At 46.5% G+C, this 23,555-nt stretch overlaps 1 long non-coding RNA gene across 3 annotated transcripts; it reads left to right on the forward strand.

Annotated features, from left to right (window-relative positions):
• The first annotated feature begins 332 nt into the window (after nt 1-332).
• Nucleotides 333-16,225, forward strand: LOC120096242 (uncharacterized). 3 transcript variants are annotated; one of them, XR_005492431.2, is made up of 4 exons: nt 333-458; nt 9,166-9,311; nt 12,025-12,173; nt 15,823-16,225. It is a non-coding gene; the product is annotated as an uncharacterized LOC120096242 (long non-coding RNA). The 3 variants fall into 3 exon arrangements; XR_005492432.2 differs by lacking the exon at nt 12,025-12,173; XR_010056992.1 differs by lacking the exons at nt 12,025-12,173; nt 15,823-16,225 and adding an exon at nt 13,759-13,893.
• Nucleotides 16,226-23,555: the final 7,330 nt, after the last annotated feature.

The raw sequence follows: 23,555 nt of genomic DNA on the forward strand, positions 1-23,555 counted from the left end.
AGGGAGACAGAGAGAGAGAGAGAGAGAGAGAGGCAGACAGAGAGACAGAAGCAGAGAGAGACAGAGAGAGAAAGAGAGACAGACAGAGACAGAAAGAGATACAGAGACAGAGACAGACAGAGAGACAAAGATAGAGAGACAGAGAGAGACAGAGACACACACAGAGGAGTGTATCTGGGGTGGCTGGGGGCCATTTTATCTGTAGCACACACCTGGCACACACTTGGTGAGCTGCCGCAGGACTTAAGCTGCTAGGTCCCTGAGAGCAGGCCAGTAAGATCGTCTGCGTATAAACAAAGGGTATAAACAAGGTCCGATTAGTTGGTGCTTCATTTTCATTTGTTTGTTTGCTCATTTACACAGGGTTTCATGTACCCCAGGCTGTCCTCAAACTTGCTCTATAGCTGAGGGTGACTTCTGGTTCTCCTGCTTCTATCTCCTGAGCACTGGGATGACAGGTACGTGCCTGGTGCAACATTTGATGGTTCATATGTTGCACTTGCCTTTGTGAGACTGAATTAGTCACTAGGAAGCCAGACTGTTATAGAGTGGGTTTGGCTTCCTACTCCTGTCTGTCATAGGTGCTCTGTTTGTCCCTCTCATGTGTTAGAGTTGTACAGTACCCTTACTGGGAACTAGGCAGATGGCAGCACCTTCCCAGCTTCCGGAACAGATTCAAATAAGGCTGTCTTGGTAAAAATTACCCACTCTCGTGTGTTTTCCAATAGCGACAGAGATATCATCCATGGTATTTGGTTATGAAGATGTCCATCAAAGGAGACAGAGACACAGCCTGGGTCAGCAGTTTTCAGCCTGTGGGTCCTGACCTCCTTGGGATTCGAATGACCTTTTCACAGGGGTCACCTAAGAGCATCAGAAAACACAGATGTTTATACTATGATTCATAACAGTAGCAAAATTGCAGTTATGAAGTTATGCAGTTATGAAAATACGAATAACTGGGGTTCACTACAACATGAGGAACTGTGTTAAGGGTGTCAGCCTTGGGAAGGTTGAGAACCACCATCCTAGATGAACATGGGCCAGGCAGAGAACCACAGGCTGGCGAGTCCAGGGGAGCCCAGTCCCCTTAGAATGTAATGCTTCATTCTCCTAACAGCACTGGGTCGTCTGAGTTTGGCCCGGGAGACATGCTCTCACTACGTTTCAGTGAACTCCTTTGATCTGCCTGGGAACATCGGAGGCAGCTGGACGGGCGCTCAGTCAATTGACTTGGTTGTGAGAAACTTCCAAACTCTGCCCTGCGCACAACTGCCTTAGCACAGTCCAGCTGCTTTGGACAAGGGAAAGTAATAATAACAATAATTAAATAGTACAAGGCCCATGTGTTTGAGCTTCTCTCCCCCCCCATCCTGGTCCAATGCGGCTCCCACTGGTATGTGGCAGTCCAGGGCAGCTCTTTGAGTTTCTACTTTGTTCAAGGTTCCTTTGAAGCCAGGACTTAGCTTAAGCCAGGACAGGTTGACAAGACAGGTTGTTGCTTGATTTCCATTCATGTTTCTTTTCTTTTCTTTTTCTTTTTCTTTTGAAAGGGACGTGTGTGTGTGTGTGTGTGTGTGTGTGTGTGTGTGTGTGTGTGTGTGTGGCAGGCTGGACTCCAGTTCTCTTTGTAGGCAAGAAACACTTCTGATCCTCCCGACCCTACTCTCCCAGTGCGGGGTTCCATTCTTGGTTCCTTTGGTGTTTGAACTTAGGACGCTGTGCATCCCAGGCGAGCACTCCACCAACTGAACCGCATTCACGAAGGAATCTTAAAAAGAAAGCCAGGGGCTGGACAGACAGATGGCTCAGTGTATAAAGTGCTTGCACAGTAAGCATGAAGACACCATACAATTCCCAGGGCCCTGGTAAAAAGCTGGGTAGGGTGACACACGCTTGCGATCCCCGGTGCTGGGGAGACTGACCCAGGCAGCTCCCTGAGACTGGTTGCTCGCTGAGCGAGCTTCCGTTTCCAGCGAGAGCCCCTGTCTAAAACAGACAAGGCAGAAGGTTCTGGAGAAGGCTCTCAGGCATGACAACCTCTGGTGTGTACACACATGTACACCTATATACATGCACAACCGCACAGACACATACTAAAGAACAAAGAGTTAAGGAAAGAATGAATGAGAAAAGGAAGAAAGGCAGGATGGATGGGAGGGAGGGAGGACAGACAGGAAGGAGGAAGGGAGGAAGGAAGGAGGGATGGAAGGAGGGAAGGCAGTGGTAGAGGCCCCCCCCAACATCTGGGGGACCTGAAAGCTGTCTCTGTTGCACTTTACCAATTCCTTGCAGCCACCTCTCCCCTTCTCTCCTTCCCTCCTTTCTGTTCTCTTAGCTGCATACTCTACATCACGCCTGACCCTGCCATTTCTTGTAGGCGCGATTCATTCAAACAGACCCTTCATTCTCCCCAGGTGCTGATTTTAGATGCAGAATAGAGAGATAAAACAAAACAAAACAAAACAAAAAAAAAACCAACAAAAAAAAAACAACAACAACAATGCCAAGCAACCAGAGCTTCCAGGGACTAAGCCACTACCTAAAGACTATACATGGACTGACCCTGGACTCTGACCTCATAGGTAGCAATGAATATCCTAGTAAAAGCACCAGTGGAAGGGGAAGCCCTGGGTCCTGCTAAGACTGAACCCCCAGTGAACTAGACTGTGGGGGGGAGGGCGGCAATGGGGGGAGGGTTGGGAGGGGAACACCCATAAGGAAGGGGAGGGGGGAGGGGGATGTTTGCCCGGAAACCGGGAAAGGGAATAACACTTGAAATGTATATAAGAAATACTCAAGTTAATAAAAAAAAAAAACAAAAACAACCCCCCCCCAAAAAACAAAAAAAAACCCAAAACCAACAAAACAAAAAACCCAAAGTACCCCCAAAACTCAAACTGCCATGAAAAAAAAAGAAAGAAAAAGAAAACAACAACAACAAAAAGGTCCAGCAACAGTTGAATGTTGAATGAAGGGCCCCACAATCTGCTCAGTCCCAGCATGCCACACACACGTCTGGCTTATAATTAAAGGCCTAAGAAACGTGTGTTGCTCACCCGCCCCCTCATTCGGACTCCGTTTTTCCTTTTTACAAAAACATCTGAATCCTGTCTTCGGAGTGATCTTACATTATTTTGCTGGCTGGGCCACAATAGCCACCTACATCGGGGACTGCAGCGAGAAGCCAGCCATTCCCCTGCCAGAGAAAATGCATTCCGGAACCTGACATCTGGGTCTTGCAGCTGGAAGGAGGTGGGGAACCACAAAGCACCAGCCCTGGTGTCATGAAAGGCAGTTGATGGTGCCAAGTGAGAATGGAAATTACACCCAGAGCAGATGCTGTCTCTTGCATTAGACGGATAACACAGCATTTAGGAAAAACAAAGATGTGCTTAGAGTTTGATCACCCATGGTACGTGCCGTGAAAGCATTCGGAGCTGTCAGTGTGACTAGGATGGGCCCATACTTGTCCCCAAAGGTTCGAATTCTTTAGATTTTATCATTTATTTCATTTAATTAGTGTGTGTATGTGCGTGTGTGTGTATGTGTGTGTGTGTGTGTATGTGTGTGTGTGTTTGTATGCATTCTTGTGTGTTTGTACATAGAGGTCAGAGGGCTGTCTCTTTGTTCTCCGCCTTTTTTTTTTTTAAGATTTATTTTATTTTCACTTGTGTATATGTTATATATATCTGTGTATGGGAATGCACACACGTGAGTGCAGGAACCAGAAGAGGCCAGAGAGGGTGTAGGTGGCTATTGTGACCCTGCCAGCAAAATAATGCAAGATCACTCCGAAGACAGGATTCAGATGTTCTTGTAAAATGGAAAAACAACAGAAGACAGAAGAGGCCAGAAGAGGGCGTCACATCCCCTGGAGCGGGTGCTGGGAACCGAACTCGGGTCTTCTGGGAAAGCATCAAATACATTTAACTGTTCCCTCATCTTTCTGGCTCCCTTCACCTAGCTTTTGAGATAGAGTTTCTCATTGGACCTGGAGTTTACTGTGTTTGAATACCCTTTCTGCTCCCTGAGCTCCAGGGATCCTCCTAGCTCAGCCTCCTTGGCTCTGGGGTTACAAGCATACTCGGACCCTCCTCCCCCACAATACACACACACACACACACACACACACACACACACACACACACACACACACACACTTTTAAAGTTAGGTTTTCACGCTTGCGGGACAAATCGTTTTAACAACCGAACCGTCTCTCCAGCATCCAAACGGTTCACGTTCCCTTTTGTGACTCTAAAGAGTAAGGTTGGGGAAGCCAGCTTTCTCCCTTTATGAAAGCCGGAGGAAGAAGCAGCTTGAAAGGAAAACACGCTCCGTGGATATTTAAGGTGTTCGGGTTCAGCCGTCTTCTGCCTAAGCAGCATTTGGAACGCTTTGTGTGATGGACAGGAGAATATGAGCACGAGAAAGCCCAGCCGGTTATCTACAAGCCACAATCGATCAGGAAGAATTAGCTCATTGTGGGGAGAGGAAGGGAGCAGGAAGAGGGCTGGAAAAGGAAATTGAAAATGCTAATGAGCGTGAAAGCACCTTGGCCCCCTTTCCCTTTCTTTCCTTACTCAGATCTTCCTAAGATTAGGGCCCTGCAGCGAGCTCAGGCTCCATTTGCACTCAAGTTGGAGGCGCTCACAACAGAGTCTCTGGCTTTATGCATGCAGGAAGTATGGGTTAAATATCAGCAGCAAGGCCTGGATACAACGTTTCACAAAAGATCTCTTTTCATCTTTTGTTCTTTGCAAAGCAAGCAGTCAGGAAAAGGACTCTTCTGTCAAAAGTGCCTTTTCTTTGGGCAAGTCTGGAAAAAGTTGGATCCCTCTCACCTAAAAGAGGACTTGAGGGCTAGGCATATGCATGAGCTGGTAGAGTTAGCCTAGCATACACGAGGCCCTGAGTTTGATCTCCTGTATCACATAAACCAGGAATGGGGTACAGACTTGTGATTCCTTACTCTGGAGGTAAAGGCAGGAAGAGCAAAAGTTCAAGGTCATCTTCAGTTATTTAGTGAGTTTGAGGTCAGCCTGGGTTACATGAGACCCTGGCCTTCCTCAAACTCCCAAACTAAAAGAGATAACCTCCGCTGGAGAGGTGGCTCGGCAATTAAGAGCTTACTTCTCCGGAAGAGGACTGGGGTTAGTGTCTCAGAAAAAAAAAAAAATCCAAAAACCAGTAACAAACCACAGGCAACTCAGAGCTGCCCATAACCCCAGCTCCAGAGGATCCCACACGCTCTTTTGGCCTCTGCAGGCACCTATATGTGTGTGGTGCACAAAGCAGGGACACATAGCACATACATACACATAGAGTGGAAAAAAAATTTTTTTTTTTAAAGAGAAAGGACTTAACGATAGGAGTCTCCTGTTTTCTGTTGGAAGAGCATGTGGGTTTAAGAGTTTTGTGTTGGGGGGAGGGGCACCAGGGAGTTGGTTCCGTGGTAAAGCACTTGCTGTACAAGTGTGAAGACCTGAGTTTGAACCCCCCAGAACTCACATCACATACACACGGATGTGGCAGGATGCGCTGATCCTCTCAGTGTTCCTACGGTAAGGGGGAGAATTACCAGAGGCTCACAAACCAGCTAGCCTGGCATGCAGGGTGATATACAGAAACAGGGGCATCCTCCCTCAAGCAAGATAGAAGGGCTTACACACAAGGATGTCCTCCGGCTTCTATCCATGCAGCACAGCACATGCATTCTTGCACTGACACCCATGAACACATACATGCACACACACCGTTTTTCTTTTAAGGTTTCTGTTTCTAACTACCCCTTTATAGAAAGTGGTGCTTGCTGGTGTTTGGAGGAAGACACCCCTTGCACTTGACCGGGACCACAGTCTGGAACTTCTGGGTGTTGAGTTACACCTGCTCTGTGGAAGCTGCAGGATTTGTAGTGTCCGGTGTTGAGAAGCGGTCATTTGCTAGAGCAGTGGTAGCTGAGGGACTTAGCTGGGAGCTGGCTGTGGATCAAGCCCACTGTTGCCGTGTAGAGCGTGCAATTGTAGTGGCTCGATGGACTGTTAGAACTGCAGCCCTCTACCTCCCTCACACTGTGAAAATCATGTTGAGAGCCCGAGTGTCTCTCTGTGTCTCTGTCTCCCTGCAACCCCAGCTCCCTCGTGTGTGTGTGTGTGTGTGTGTGTGTGTGTGCGTGTGTGTGTGTGTGTGTGTGTGCGTGCACTCACGCGCGCGCCGTTTTTAACCATATGAGTGTGTGAGTCCACTTATGTGAGCTACGTGAAGTAGTCAAATTTACAGAAACAGAAAGTAGGAAGGTGGTTTCCAGGGGCCGGGGAGAAGAGAGGAAAGAGGTGAGTCATTGTTTTATGAGTGTGGCACTTTAGATTTTCAAGATGAGGAAGTTGTAGAAACCCTCTCCTATGCTCACCTACTGAGCTCTAGACAAGAATGTTGTGATGGTATTTTATATACTTTGCACTAAAGGGAAAGAAAGAGCAATAGAAACAGAGGTGTTTGCTGTGATTTGGACATGCTTAGTCCAACCAAGGTTTACATCCTGGAACTTGGTTCTCAGTGTAGTTAGAGTTAAAAGTTTGCTAAGAGATGCTTAGATGAGCGGGGTTTGCCGCCCTGAGGGCAGGCTTTTAGGATAGAGCAAACCTGACCCCTCATTGGCTTCATGGCTTCCTGTTTTGTCCTGTATTCTCATGCATTCTCTCTTTCTTGCCATGATGTCACCCACTATGACAGGATCCAGTCTAAGAAGATTTTTCACCAGAGGTTGAACCAATGGTACTGCCTAATCTTGGATGTCTAGCATTCCAGAATTCAAGCTACAGACTTCATTCTCTGTCTCTATCTCTGTCTCTGTCTCCCTCCGTCTGTCTGTCTGTCTGTCTGTCTGTCTCTGTGTGTGTGTGTGTGTGTGTCTGTGTGTGTGTGTGTGTGAGAGAGAGAGAAACAGATAGACAGATAGACAGACAGACAGACAGTGCTCTACTGTGGTTTTTAGCACAACATCTCTCACTGGCCTGGAACTTAAGTAAACTGGGTGTGCTTGCCCATGAGCCCTAGAGAGCTGCCTGTCTCTGCTTCCTCAAACTATAATTTTAAGCCATGACCAACACACCCAGCTTCCCCCGCACCCCATAGCTTCCTTAAGCTTGCTATGAGAGTGCTTCACTGACTGAGCCATGTACCTGTCTCCTAGACCTACTTCTCCATCCCTTAAACAGAACGCCTTTCAGCCATAGCTTAATCCTTGTACACTAGAGCTAAGTGCAAAGCCTGCCACAGACTCCGTGTTGTTAAGACGTTCAGAACTGGACTCCTGGAGTTTACTTCTTGTGTGACTTCTCTATCTCCCGTGCCACTATCAATTTCTAGCCACTGCATTCTCAGTTTGAGACCTGACTCTCTGCTGTCACTGCCCCCCCCATGTCTAAATTAGTCACTAAATCCTCTTTTATCTTAATCTGTACAAATCTTGAGTTAATTTTTAGAGCTTCACTCTACCACTTCCTTATAACCAATGCAAGTATATTTCAGCTAGGGTTTGATGCATGATTTTTAAAAATTACACTATGTATGTATATAAGCATATCTGCATGTGTGCACATAGACATCCATTTTCCATAGTGCTCACATGGAGGCCAGAGAACAATTTACAGGGCTTGGCTCTCTCCTTCTACCAGGTAGGCTACCAGGCTTTGTGGCAAGTTCTTTAACCCAACAAGCCACCTCACTGGTCTCAGACACTGGGGCCAGGTATTGATCCAGGAAGTAGGGAAGATGTAATCTATCATGGTTTCCGTTATTATGATGAGACGCTAGAGACAGGCTAGCTTTATAGGAGACAAAGTTTATGTTTCTCATCCTTTCAGGGGTTCAAAGTTTCGTCATGTGTACTGGCTTGGTTCTGCAGAGGTCTCTTTGGAATCAGCCTGGTTCTGCCAGGACTCTTCGGCCGTGTTTCGTCCTGGTAGACTGCACCAAAAGGAGTGTGGTGGGGAAACAATTGGACTCCTCACTAGACAGGAGGTGGTCAGAGAGCTGGGCGGTCATACTTTGGTATTTATAACCATCTTTTGTTGAGAACGGGTAGTGAGTAGCAAGAGAACTAGCTGGTTGGTGTGGCAGGGCATGCCAGGAGGCTCAGGAGTTCAAGGTTATCCTCATCTACGGACTGTGCTCTTTAAGACCAGGCTGGGATTAAAAGAGAAAGGAAGGAAGGAAGGAAGGAAGATGGAAAGGACAGCAAAGGGCCTGAGAGATAGCATAGCTGCTGAAAGGTATGAAGCCTGACAAATCTGACTTTGATTCAGGGAACCCACAAGGTAGAAGGAGAGAATTGACTTCCACAAGTTGTCCATTGGTGTAAACACACACACAGACATACAGACACACAGACACACACACAGAGACATACACACACAGACACACAGACACACACACAGAAACATACACACACAGACACACAGACACACAGACACACACACAGAGACATACACACACAGAGACATACACACACAGACACACAGACACACACACAGAGACATACACACACAGACACACAGACACACACACAGACACACAGATACACACACAGAGACATACACACACAGACACACAGACAGACACACACAGACAGACACACACACACAGACACACACACACAGACACACACACAGACACACACGCACAGGTACACACACACAGAGACACAGAGACACAGACACACACACACACTGACACACACACACAGACACAGAGACACACACACAGACACGCACACCCCTATTATACAAAGGAATGTTCTTCAAACAAACAAGCAAACAAACAAACGAAGAACAGAAAGCCCAAATCTCTAACAGACACTCCTCCCCCAGACCAGAGCAGCTGGCTCCCTGTTCTTCTGCAAAAGGTGGGCTCTGGGTTTTTGTTTGCTTGTTTATTGTTGTGGGCAACACTTTCCCCTCAACATTTTGTTGAATGCATTTTTAAGTATATAAGAAGGTTACAAGCCGTGTACCCTGAGCAGTCACACACAAACTAACGTCTTCAACTAATACTTTACCAAGTTTGCTTTATCGTGTGCTCCCCCATCGATGGTTTAGGCCGTTTAAAACCAAGCCACTACATTGAGGCAACTAGCTCATGTTCTTCTTCTGTTTGTGAGACAGAATCTCATGCAGGCCAAGACTGGCCTTGAACTCCTTTGTGGGACAGGATGACGTTGGATCTCTAGTTGCCTTGCCTCTACTTCCTGAATGTGGAAACTTCCGAGGGGCACTACCACATCTGGTCTTATGCTGGGATCAAACCAAAGGTAGGGCTGGAGTTTTGGATACCTGACCACCTTGTTTGCTCTCATGGAGAAGCAGTTGTCTGGGGCATTGAGTTTCCTCTGAGGTTGAGTAAAGAGCCTTGGCAGCACCTCAGCTCTCCTCACAGGGTGCCTGTGTGTGAAACTGGCTGAATTCACTTTTCATTGTGCTGCGAACATCACCCACTGCTTTTCCCTCTGCGGCCCTGTAGGAGGGCCCCGTGCTCCCCTTTGACGGCTCACTCCTTGCATCCAGGGAGAATTGGGCCATTGTTTCGCGGGGTTTCCTTTAGGCTGGTCTGGGGAGTGTGAAAGAACCCATTTAAAGGAGTCTGATGAAGAAGAGCAAAATAAAGATCAAACTCCGGCACAGTCAAAAGCCACTTGTTAACAGACAAGCTGTGCTTCAAAGCCTTTATCCGGAGCAAGGGAGACTTATCTGGAAGCACTATGTGGAGAAAGTGGGCGGGTTTGGGAACATTCATTTGAAGTTCTGAGCAGACCACTGCCGGTCTGGCAGCTGCAGCTTGGATTTATCAGTCAGACCCTGGGAGTTAAGTGGGCAGCTCTGGCAAATGCTAGTCTGTAGGAGAGAACAAGTCACCCTGTAGTGGGGAATGTTTATTGGAGGTGCCCTCCAGACCCTCTTGTGCTTTTACCCCCTGCTAGAATGGAGACACAGACACACAGACACACAGACACACAGATACACACACACACACACACACACACACACACACACACACACACACACCCCCGCATAGCCAAGTTACTCTTTATTCTGGATCTCCACTTCCAGAAACTTGAGTTATCCTGGGGTCATAGAAACCAGGCATAACAACTTCTCAAATGATAAACCAGTCTTAGAGACAGAGACTCCCTTAGGTCTAAACCCTAATAGAGGCATACTACTGCCTCCAAGGCTGGTTTCTCTCGTGTCTGCTGTTAATGATAATAGATGACACTTATGACTTGACTGTCCTATGCCAGGCTGGCAGTGTGCCCTCTTTCGATCCCCACCACACCCTACAGTCTTATTATCCCCAGCTAACACGCGTAGGAACTGGGTTTCTGAGAGGTTGGCATACGTCACTTAAGATCTTCCAGCAAATACACAGAAAGCCTGGGAATCGAATCCCTCGGGGCTTACCACATCTGCAGTCTGTGCTCTAAGCCCTTATCTTACTGTGCTTCCTACAGATCCGGAGGATTGTGTCACCTTTCCCTTAGGAGGTAGGAACTGAGGAACTGGAGAGATAGCTCAGTTGGCCGGGTGCTTGCCTAGCACACAGCCCTGGCTTTGGTTCCCAGCACTGCAGGGTCTGGAATGGTGGTGCACATCTATAATCCTAGCACGTAGGAAGTGCTGGGAGAAGAACTAGAGGTCCAAGGTCAGGCTTGGAATATAGTCCAGTAGATAAAGCACACATGCAAATGTGCAGATATATACACAGGCAAAAACAAAACCCCAACCCAAACACAGGAGCAACAAGAAGGTCCTAGGCGGCAACCACGTGGGTCCAAGGGCAAGACTTTGTATAAGATGGGCATGAAGTATTCTCACTGCAGACTTCAGTTCTAGGTAAAGACGGAGCCACACAGAGATTAAAGTGACCTACCCAGAACTATTCACGGAATTGTTCATGCAGGATTTTTAACAATCACATTTATTAAAATCACATCATGTCAGAGGACGACCTCCAAGAGTTGGTTCACTTCCTCTACCTTGTGGATCCTTCCTGGCAATGGGATTTAGGTAGTCAGGCTTGGTCAGAGTCAGGAACCTAGGAGCCAGAGTTGCCCAGAAGCCGTCTGAGTGGGCCCGTGGTGTGGTTCGTGTCCGTACTCAAGTGTGTGTTACCAACGATCTAATAGCAGACACAGATCATCTCCATCCTGAAAGAGTATCCTACTAGATGGTGCTTTCAAAACGCTTCCCCATGAGGCACAGACATACCTCAGTAGGTGAAGTGCTTGCCTTGGACGTATGGGGACTTGAGTTCCATCCCTAGAATCCGTGTAAAAAGCTGACACAGTTTGTGCTTATAATTCCATTGCTGAGGGCAGGGATGAGAAACCCTGGAGCTTGCTGAGCTGTCAAGAGTTCCAGGTCAGCGAGATTCTCTCCAAAAACACTGTAGACTGTGCATGAAGAAACAAACTCAAATCTCTCTGTCTCTCTGTCTCTGTCTCCCTATGTCTCTGTCTCTGTCTCTCTGTCTCTGTCTCTCTGTCTCTCTGTCTCTGTCTCCCTGTATCTCTGTCTTTGTCTCTGTCACACACACACACACACACACACACACACACACACACACACACACACTTTCCAGGACCCAAGCTCTCTGGCAGCTGATATACTGTATCCTTGCTGTTCTTTATAGCAAATCTCCCTCTAAGAGCCGTCTCTGCTTTTGTCTCCCTCTTTTATGTTTCTTTCCATCTCACTTGGGATTTTTTTTCATCAGCTACCACTGAATTCTCTCCTTCCATAGTCACCAATGATCCACCTTTTCCTGAAGCCTGATGACCTTTTCCTCTGAGTCCTTCTGGCCTTTCTGGATGCTGCAGCCACACTAACCTTCTTCAGACACTATCTTGTCCAAGCGTCTTGAGAACGCGACAGCTTCCTGTACAACTTTCTCCTCTTCACAAGGATTCTGGATCCTGCACTTAGTACTCAGACTGCCTTCCTCAGCTCCCTGCTTTCTCTGCACAGATGATCCAACAACCAGAGTGAAGATGGACAGCCGTGCCTCTCTTGGGTTTGAAGCCCTCTGATGGTTTCACCTTTAACTAAATCTTAACTGCCTGCTGTAGACTTCAAGGCTTTGCGTGACTTATCATTAGCTCTTCCCTCTCTCCGAAGTAATTTTATTTTAAATAATCAATTTCCTGTTAATGAATTGTTAACGAATCATTTCAATTGATTAGCTGTAAAGTATAAAAGTTGAGTTGTTTTGTTGTTGGTTTGTTGTTTTGAACTCACTATGTAGAACAGGCTAACTTAAAACTCACAGAAATCTACCTACTTCTGCCTCCAAAGTGCTGGGACTAAAGGTATGTACCACTATGTCCTGCAAAATCTAATAATTAACTTTTAAAAGGGTTTATTTATTTGTGTGTGTGTGCGCATCATACATTTGCATGCAATTGCCCATCGTGGCCAGAAGAGGGCGTTGGGTTCCTTGGAGATGAAGTTAAAGATGTAAGCCACCCTGTTGTGGGTATGGGGACCTGAACATGGATCCGCGGAAGAGCAGCGAGCACTTCTAACTGCTGAGCCATCTCTTCGGGCCCTAACTAATTAATTAAAAAAATCCTCTGTCCCATGGACAGGCCATTCATTTCTGGCTCACAGCTTTTGGATGGATTGCTTCCCTCCTGTTCTTTGTCATCATTTGTGTCTCAGGCATGGTTGCTGCAAAAGAGTAGCCTCCGCCCTCATCCTGTGCTCTGTTTAATTTGTTCTATCTTATCTCTCCTCATTTGTGTATGGTTTGCATTCTCTTCAGATCTGGGAAGCAAGGCCTCTGTCTCTTTGGCTCTCTACTCTGTCCTTAGTATTTAACAAAGTATTTGTAATTAAATAGGGGTGCGCGTGCGTGCGTGCGTGCGTGTGCGTGCGTGCGTGTGTGCGAGCGTGCATGCGTGTGTGCGTGTGTATGTGTGTAGAGGTCAGAGGACAACTTGAGGGAGTTGGTCCTTCCCTTCCACACCTGGCTTCTAGGGATTAAACTCAAGTCATTAAGCTTTTCCCTAAGTCCTTCTATCCACCCGGCCATCTTGCTGACCCCTCCATCTTGTTTATTTGAGTCAAAGCCTCTTACAACTTTTACCAGAAACTCCCTGATTCAGCCAAGGCTGGCTGGCCACTGAGCCCAAGGGATTCCCCTGCCTCCGGTCTTCTCAGCCTGGGATCACAGGCCCACAAGGACACCCCTGACCTTTCCGTCTGGGTCCTAGGGATTAACCTCACGCCTCCCGCACGCCTGTGTGGAAGCACTTTGCTGGATTAGCCACCTCCAGAGCGTACTCAGTTAAAACTTCCTGACGGAAAGTGTTTTCTGAATCAGTTTGGCTAGCAGTTAGATATGGAACTCTAGGTGACGCTCCTGAGAGCCAGTCTCGTACAGTTACTGGGAAAAGAGCGATGGGTAGCTTCATGAAAGTTCACTGAACGAGCCTCTTGTGCCAGCCAGAATGCACAGCCCACATTTTAAACTGGTATCTCCGTACTTCGTGTCTTAAGAATGGCAGTTTTCCTTAAATTAGTTTTTAAATTTCTTCTCAAAAACGTCAATCCAGGGCCTTGGGGATGACTAGAGTTGTAGCTCCAGGACCCACATGGTAGAAAGAAAAAAATAAACCAACTTTTTATGTTTTTTTGTTTGTTTGTTTTTTGTTTTTGTTTTTTTGTTTTTGTTTTTGTTTTTTGTTACTTTTGAGACAGGTTCTCACGACTTAGCCCTGGCAGTCCTGGAACTCACTCTGTAGACCAGGCTAACTTCGAACTCACAGAGATCTGATTGCTTCCACCTGTGTGGTTCTGGGATTAAAGGTGTGCACCCCTCTACCTGGCTGTGAAAACCAACTCTTGAAAGTTGTCCTGGGACTTCTACAGATGATCCATGACAAATATGCACCCCCATACTCATACCCAAAATAAACACAAAAACAACAAGAAGAAAGGTGTTGATCTAATCTATCAGTATGGCTTTGGACAAACCGATTCAGGTCTTGGTTTTCCTATCTTTAAGGTGATCCCGTTTTGGTAGACAGTGAGCTATAGTTCCCTTCAATGCTGTTTGTACTTATTTATAGTAACTTTCACATTTGTTTATTTGGTGTGTGTGCGTAGGTGTGCACACGTGCATGGCACACGTGGAGCTTAGAGGACAATTTGTCAAGGCCTGTTTCCTCTTTCACCACATGAGTCCCAGGGGTCATTGCCAGGCTGGGGTGGCGTGTGGCTTACCCACTGGGCCATCCCACCAGCCCTTATGCTATTTTGAAGAACCTCAGGTTACTGCTCTTTCAGGAGTAAAATTACTTAGTTACTGTTAAATTGTAATTTTAAACCCACGGAAACCCGACTGTAAACTGTAGATTATTTTATTCTAGGGAAAAAAATAGCTCAAAATTTGAAGAGAGATTTATTCACAGCCATGTTACCCCTGGTAGATTTACTGGTAATCAAAAAGTTACAAAGCACATAGTCAATTTTTAAAGGGCAAATAAAACAGGACACTTATCTAGGTTTGGATATTGGAATATATTTGACCATTGGGATAGAAATTACAAGAACTATTAGAAATGCAATTTAAAAAGATGGATTCTTAAATAATTCAGGCTTACTCAGGATCTCAGTGTGTAAAGTACATATTTACAGAAAAGAGATACCAGAGGGGATACACTAAAATGTAGTTTGTAATTATCTCTGGTCATCTGCCTGCTCTATTTTTATTTTATATTTGACGCTATATTCCAGTCCTGCGATTCTTCTTGGGGAAATAAATGCAAATAAATGTCTGTTGGCCCTAGATAGGGCACCAAACAACAGTCCAAAGGAATTATTTCGGCCAAGTTTAGGCTGCTGTGAACCAATGAGTTTCTTGAGGTTATGGCCAGGAGTGTGAGTGACAGAAAGGCAGCTGGCTCACCCCAGCACGGGCAACAAGTCACTGAAACCACAACCCCAGAGCTCCTACCGACTGGTGGGTCCTGTAACTTTCTGAGCTCCCAGAGTGTGAGTGTTAGGAGCCTCCCTACTCCCTCAGAGGGAATGTTTCAATTGCCAGGAAATAGCTACAGGACACTAGGCAATCTTCATTGGCTTTCCACAACACCATTTGGCTCTCAGCCATTTACTCTTGGGAGCAAGGAAGGATTCTGATGCTATGAGCTCAAAGCCATGTCTTGGGTTTAGTACAGTTTCCGTCCACAAATACTGCATACCTCGTATGAGTTTGACACTGTGCCATAGACTAAGGAGTAACCTAAGTGAGGCGAAGTCTGGCTTTGGAGACTAAAATCTATATCATGGAGACGAACTCAGAGCACCATGGGATGCTAGGAAGAAGTAGGAGTAGGTATTGGGTGGAGAGGGGCGTGGTTGGGACACCGTGCCTTCAGAACTATGCCTTGCTGGTACCTGTGTGGCAGGAGGGTAGGAACGGATGTAGCTTCAAGATTAATGTGGGGGAGAGTTTGACTGAACACCCTCACCTGGGCTTTGCCTATGGTACTGGGCGTGTGATACAGACCCTTGGGAGATGTGTGTGCCCTTGTGAAGGTCACTGTGTGGTCCAGTTCTCTCTGAGTTCTTTACTCAGCCAATTGTCACTCTTGGGAATGTTTTCCCTTTCTTAATAAGCCGTCTCTGTATTTCTTACCTCCCCTTTATTAAAAAGGAATACAATATATTATATATTATAATATATAATATGTTATATGTAATAGGATATATCATATAATGTGTCCTAATTACAGTTCCCCCTCCTTCTACTCCTCCCAGTTCCTCCGTACCTCTCCTCCTATCTGGATCCGTTCCCTTTCTGCTTCCCATCAGAGAAAAACAGGCTTCTAAGAGATAGCAACAGAACGTAACGACACAAAACCAAAGCCACCCCCTTGCAGTTGGACAAGGCAAACCAACAGGGGCCCGAGAAAAGAAAGACACAAGAATCGGGGATCCCCACTTGTGCACGCACACAGGGGCCCTATGGAAACACTAAACTGGAAGCTGTCACATATACACAGAGGACCCGGTGCAGACCTACGTGGACCTTATGCTTGCTGCTTCAGTCTCTGTGAGGTCGTGTGAGCTTTGCTCACTTGACTCAAAAGAACGTGCTCTCCCGGTGTGTTCTGTCCCCTCTGGCTCTTATACTCTTTCTGCCTCCTCTTCCACAGTGTCCCCTGGGTTCTGAGGCTGTGGATTCCAAGTGCTCGCTCTCTCTCTCTCTCTCTCTCCCTCTCTCTCTCTCTCTCTCCCTCTCTCTCTCTCTCTCTCTCTCTCTCTCTCTCTCTCTCTCCTCCCCCCTCTTCACCCAGAGGAAGCCTCTATGCCGATGGCAGAACAAGGCACTGATCTATGAGCATACTGTCTCCATTTCTAGCTTGTATCCCTGGTGCAGTCATTTGCCCTGGAAATAGGCGCCTGGAATTGGGTGACCTCTGAACTCAGATCTGTAGCTTGGCTTTCCTCAGCATGGTTTCCCTGACACATTGGGCTCTCCGTTTCTCTGACCTTATGCCTATCTTAAGAGCTATGGTTTTCTCCTATTTCCTTCCTCGGTAACAGCAAGGATTTTCATCTTACCCTTCCTATTATTTTTTCCCTCAAACTTCAATAAAATAGTCCTTTAGCTTCCTTGGGGTCCATGTTGTTGTTGTTGTTGTTGTTGTTGTTTTTAATTTACTGTATCTATAAGACTGAGAATTCAAAGTGAGAATCCCAGTTGATCCAGTTAACACATTCACTGGCCCGTAGTATCGGGCCAGCCATTTAATCTCACATCCCAGTGTCACCTCTGTAAAAGGAAAACACAACCCAGGCTCTCTGCTAAGCCAGGCTGCAACTTGTGGAAGTGGTGTTGAGACAGCAAAAGGAAACTTTGTGCACTTGAGGCACACTTAGGGGTAAATGGGCATAACCTACAGAGAGCACGAGGAAGCCTGCGGGGAAGCTCGCTTAATGGTTAACAGAGAGACAAGACTCGGGCCAGCTGGGTGACAGTCTCCTACCCTCGCTTTTAGGGATGTGTGATGAGAGGTCCTTGCTGGAAAGAAGTTAAGAAGCTGATTGGAGATAAAATGGGACTCTGCGGGATGTCTCAGCTTTGACAGGCCAGGGTCTCCTCCTGCTCCCGTTCTGTTTCAGCTCTGGAACCATCATGTTTGTTTGACCACCCAGAGGAAACCTCCCTGTTGCTTTGAAAGAAGCAAATTTGGGTACCATCTGGTGTTAAGTAGGGGTGGAGGGAGGCTATGGGACTGGTGGCATTGATACTTGTTTTGTGGCTGTTTCTAATCTCTCTCTCTCTCTCTCTCTCTCTCTCTCTCTCTCTCTGTGTGTGTGTGTGTGTGTGTGTGTGTGTGTATACACAAAATTACCACAGAAGAAGAGAGCTACGGTAAATGTGAATGTCAGGGTCTCACTTCCCACCATATGGGTCCTGGGGATTCAATTTTGGCGCCCCCTACCCAGTGAACTCTTTGGCTGGCCTTCCACCTTATCTTTTGAGACAGGATGCCTCGCCGAACCCACAGCTCACCAATTGGCTTGGGCGACAGGCCAGGTCTGCCTCCCTCTGCCCTTCCCAGTGCCAGGGTTACAGATAGGCAAGTCCACTCCCTGCTTCCACAAGGGTGCTGTAGGTCTGAGCTCAGGTCCTCGTGATTACGAAGCAGCTACTCTACTGACAGAGTCACCCTATGGCAGATCATAAGAGTCTGTGGAACTGACAGAGCCAACGGAGCAAAAGCAGAAGTACCACTGTGTGTATTTGAGCCCGAGGAGAAAGCACGTTCTCCAGGAGGGGAAATCGAGACAAAGCTCACACAGTTTGGCCCAGCCTTTCCTCCAGAATCTGGAAAGTTTCTCAGTTTTGGCCCTGTGGAGAGTTCTGTCTTGGCAAAGCAGGTCCCATCATGTCTGCCACATGGCTGCTCCCCTGCCGAGCCACAGGATGAGGCTGTTTGGAGACAATCACCTTCTGTCTCTGAGCTCTGACATCTGGGAGGTGGATGGCCAAAAGACCTTGGCTAGGCCTCCTGGCTCTCAGTTTGCCACGTGTTTGTTGGAGGTTGATTTTCAAGCGAAAGCCATGACGGTGAAGGTCACCTTCTGGACAAATGATTCTGGTCCAGGGGCACCAGATGCAACTGGGAGTCTGAGGCAAAGAACAAATGACTCTGTCTTAAAATAGGATTTCGCCAGAACTGCAACCATCCTTTGCTCAATAGGGTTGGCATGGTAGAGAGAAGTGGCTGAGGGTGGCTTGGTTGCAATCCAATTTTAGCAATTAGTTGTATTCGCAATAAGGCGTGTTAATAGGTCCCACGTTGAGCACGAAGAATCCCCTGTCTCAGGTGCCAACTGCCAATTAATAGAGTCAACATTAGCATCCCGCAGGTAAACAGTCATTCTACACCCATTGTCTTAAAGTTATAGACAGGTGTGCTTCTGTTAGTGGGGGCTTAGCCAGTAGGTCTTGGCTACAGACAATAGCTCATAGCTTCCAGGAAGATGGATGGGCTTTATGTCTGCCTCTCTCACAGCTCTCTTCTCACCCCTGGGTAGCTGGATTGGGCTCTTCCTTCTGGGCCCACCCTTTGCAAATTAGCTCTGCTATTCCTAGCCTGTGACCTGTGTTGGCCCCAGAAATCCGCAGATGGGTCGAAATGTCAGCTCTGCACCTTGACTTTTGTTCTTCCGCACCATGTGTGCGTGCAGTTAGGGTAGACTGCAGAGCGTGAGAAACGGGTCACCTTTGCAGCCAACAGCCAGACCCGCCTTCCCCAGGGATACTCTCTCGATGTGGTGAGTGGCAGGCCACAGGTACATGAATGAGAGCAGAGGAATCGTCTAACCGAGTCTATCCCCAAAGAGCATCTAAAGAATTGCCAACTAGCTGGATGTGGTGGCACATACCTTTGACTTGGCACTTGGGAAACCGAGGCAGGTGGATCTCTGTGAGTTCAGAGCTGGCTTGCTCTACAAAGGGAGTCCCAGGCCAGCTTGAAGCTACACAGTGAGACAAAAAACAAGCAAACAAGAAAACCAACCAATCAACCAACCAAAAAAAAAAAAAAAAAAACCCGCAGCCAACTAAAGAAATGATGATTGGGACCAGGGCTCAGTTGATAGAGTGCTTGTCCAGTATACACAAAGACTGGATCTCTACTCCTAGCACCACGTAAAGTCAGCCATGTTGTGAATGGCTATAACTCCTTTACTGTGAGAGGTGGAGGGGAGGATTAGAGGTTCATTTTATCCTGGGCTACACAGCAAGTTTGAGGCTAGCCTGGGCCACTGTGAGATCCTGGCTCCACAGAAGAAGAAAGAGGAGAAGGAAGAGGAAGAGATTGTGATTAAGTCACTAAGTTTGGGATGGTTTGTTCTTATACACGTTCATTGATGAAGTACCCACTATATATTTACTGAGGAATGGACACATTATCAATTAGATGTCACCCAGTTGCAGGCAGCTCACCAATCACTCCCAAGAAATGTTCTCGCTGGTTGGATTGTTGTTTCCTGTTCGTTGTCTTGGTTGGATTGTTGTTTCCTGTTTGTTGTCTTGGTTGGATTGTTGTTTCCTCTGTTCGTTGTCTTGGTTGGATTGTTGTTTCCTCTGTTGTCTTGGTTGGATTGTTGTTTCCTCTGTTCGTTGTCTTGGTTGGATTGTTGTTTCCTCTGTTCGTTGTCTTGGTTGGATTGTTGTTTCCTCTGTTCGTTGTCTTGGTCGGATTGTTGTTTGCTCTGTTGTCTTGGTTTCTCTACAGGCAGCTAGAACGCGTTCTAGCTCACTCGCTTTCAAATTCCCGCAGCTGGCTGGGGAAGGCTCAGCGGGTGAAGAACTGGTCATAGAGGACCCACATGAGAGAAAGCCAGGAGGGGCAGTGCACACTTGTACATCAGTGCAGGACAGGCAAAGCCAGGGAGGTCCCTGGGGCTTGCTGACCACCAACAGACCAATGAGAGACCAGTTCTCCAAACACACAACGATGGCTCCTGAGGAACAACACTTGAGGTTGACCTCTGACCTACCTGTGCATACACACACACAGCCACTAACACTCACAGATTACATTCTTACAGCCCATATAGTCTTTGAGTTCTCCATAAATGCCTTATTTAGTGAAAGTATATATAAATATTGTTAATTTGACTGATATCGAGGCTAGCTGAGCAAAGACTTTGGGAAGTGATTATTGCTATTTTGGCTAAGATGTCCTCTGCCTTTTGTATGTCTTCCTTAATTTTTTAATTTGTGAATTAGCACTTATGAAAACCTGGAAAGTATGGACCCTACTCCAATGGAGATATTTTTATCTTTTACTTATTTATTCTCTCTCTTTTCCTTTCCTTCTCTCTTTCTCCTCCCTCTCCACCTCCCTCTTCCTCTCTCTCTCTCTTTCTCTCTTTGTGTGTGTGTGTGCGCATGCACAAGTCCATGTGTACTCCTGTGTACTTGGTATATGGAATACAAGTGCATGCCTGTCTGTGGTCAGAGGATAGCCTCTGGGTCTTTCCCTTCTCCCTTGCTTAAGTTAGGTTCTTTCTTGCTATTTGTCCCTGGGTATACCCAGATAGCGGCTCACGGGCTTCTGCTTGTTCCACAGTCCCTTGTCTCCCATTTCTCCACAGACCTGGGATTATAAGTATGTGGACTTTTGCATCCCTCCGCTGCATGCTGCCTTAGTCAGGGTTTCTATTGCTGTGATAACTCACCACGACCAAAAGCAACTTGACAAGGAAAAGGATTATTTCAGCTTACAACTCTCAGGTCACAGTCCATCACTGAGAGAAATCAAGACAGGGACCTGGAGGCAGGAACTGAAACAGAAGTGATGAAAAAAACGGTGCTTACTGGCTTGCTCCTGGTGGCTTGCCCAGCCTGCTTTCTTACACAGCCCAGGGTTGGCACCGCCCACAATGGGTGTGGCCTCCCACATCAGTCATCAGTCAAGAAAATGCACCACAGGCTTGCCCACAGGACAATCTGGTGGGAACATTCTTTCATTTGATGCTCCCTCTTCCCGAGTGACTGTATCTTGTGTCAATTTGACAAAAAAAAAAAAAAAAAAAAAAAGTTAACCAAGACACACGGGTTCTGAGACTCTGAATTCAGGCCATTAGATCCTGCAGGACAAACTCTTCGCCTACTGAGCCATCTCTCTAATTTGCTTTCATTTCTTCTGCCTCAATATTTAATCCCATTTCTCTTCCCTTAATAATTTGTAATTTTCTGCATTAATGTGACCAAGTTTTTTTTTTTTTTGTTGTTGTTGTTGTTTGTTTGTCTGAGTTTCCTCCATTAAAAACTACTACTGTTAACTGGACCTGTTTGTGCTAGTTTATAATCCCAGCATGCAAAGATTGAATCTGGAGGATTGCCAGGAATCAGATGCTATCTTGGGCTATATAGTTTCGGGATAGCCTGGGCTATGTAAGGGCTGTTTCAAACAAAACAATCACTATTAATAATGGTGATGTCATCATCAAAACCAACAGCAATGGTGGGTAAGATTTGTTTTTTAGATTTTTTTTCCTCTTCTTTTGCCTCCTCTAATGCAAGTATTTAGCTTGGCCTTCTGGTATTCACCCTAACCTTTTCTTTTTTTCTTTATTCTTCTTTTTTTAAAATCTCAGATCTAAATGGGCAGAGAATTACACACACGATAATAGAGACAAGAGCTGTACTTTAAAAATCAGATTTCTACTGACTCACTGAAATAGAAAACCACCATTTTCTAGTGGAGTGTACTCTTTCATATGCTATTCTCTTGCTTTGTGAGGGACGAGATATATCAGGAATATTTTATAGCTTAGTATCATTTTTAGTGTGTTTGTGCAGGTGCATGTGTGTGGTGTATGAATTCAAGTACGTCTGTGTGTGTGTACATGTGCATATGTGTGTATGTGTGTGTGCATGCATGCATGCTTGTATGTGTGTATATAGGTACATGTGTGTGCATGTGTGCATGTGTGCATATGTGTGTATGCAAGTGCTTTTGTGTATGTGGTATAGGAATTCATGTGTGTATATGTGTGTGTGTGTGTGTGTGTGTGTGAGAGAGAGAGAGTGTGTGTGTATGTGTGTGTGTGTGTGTGTGTGTGTGTGTGTGTTCAGGTGCGTGTGCATGTCTTCATACATGTGGAGACCAGAGGCCGACCTTTAGTGTTACTCCTTGGCACCAGCTTATCTTGTGTTTTGAGACAGAGTCTCTCACTGACTTGGAACTCAACAAATAAGATAGGCAGGCTGGTCAGTGAGTCCCAGGATCACCCCCTCCCTTGTCTGTCTCTCTGCTGACAGGATTTTGAACATGGGCAACTATGCCCAACTCTTTCTTTCTTACATGGGTTGTGAGAATAAAGCCCTTGTGGTTAGCAAGGCCAGAACTGTAATTTTTGCGGTGGCTCCCTAGTCATCATTATTTTGAGCAATGATTTCATATTTCACATTTGGACTTAGTCTGGTGTCTTATTAGAAAATGGGCATGGGCTGGAGAGATGGCTCAGTGGTTAAGAGCACTGACTGCTCTTCCACAGGTCCTGAGTTCAATTCCCAGCAACCACATGGTGGCTCACAACCATCTGTAATGGGATCTGATGTCCTCTTCTTGTGTGTCTGAAGACAGCTACAGTGTACTTCTACATAATAAAAAAAAAACTTAAAAAAAAAAGAAAATGGGCAGGAACTCCGTCATCTAAGGTCAGTCAGAAGCAGGAGATGGCCTAGGCTTTCCCAGAAAGCTTTTGGATACTTTGTATCTGTCGCTTAAGGCTGAAAGAAACATGGAAGTTAAAGGAACCTGCAACTTTCTACTGGAGTTTTGGCATTATCACGGAGTAGGATAGGCATTTTTACTTCAGGAAAGAAGTGACAGGGTGGAAAGAACCTTCCTCTTTTCTGGTTAGGGACTGGGGCCATGGCCTAGTAGGTGTAGTGTTTGCCTGGCATGCACTAAGCCCGGGATTCAATGTAGCATGGTGTAAAGTGGGCATGGTAGTGTGTGCTTATAGCCCTAGCACGTGGTAGGTAGATGTAGGAGGATGGGATCGGGAGGGGGGAGGAGGGGAGAGAACATTGGCACTCACAGATAACTGCCCACCTGGCGTCCCCTCAGGCCTGGATGTCACAAGCCAAATGTGGCTGGCGAGGTGCCCAACTTCCAGAAAAGCCTCACGTGGAGGGTTTCAGCTGGGTCTGTTGAATTGCGCCAGTTAGTTCTATGGGAACGTGTTTTACCATTATTTCTCTTTCCCCTCCACCTTTCCACGTATGACTTGTTCGATGGGTTTGTTCCTTACCGTCTGTAAGGCTATTTCTTTGCCTTTCAAATCAGTCTATCCGGGCATTGATTTTAGGGTGGGGGTGGGGAAGTGGAAGGAAAGGATTCCAGGGAGGCCCCACCTGCACCCCTTCCTGTCAGGGTGTTCACTGAAGCACATTTATTAAGCTGACTTGTGCCTGATCTGCCCTGGACTCCACATTTATTATTGAGAAATATCAT

This window comes from Rattus norvegicus, chromosome 13, assembly GCF_036323735.1.
Source record: "Rattus norvegicus strain BN/NHsdMcwi chromosome 13, GRCr8, whole genome shotgun sequence".
NCBI lineage: Eukaryota > Metazoa > Chordata > Mammalia > Rodentia > Muridae > Rattus > Rattus norvegicus.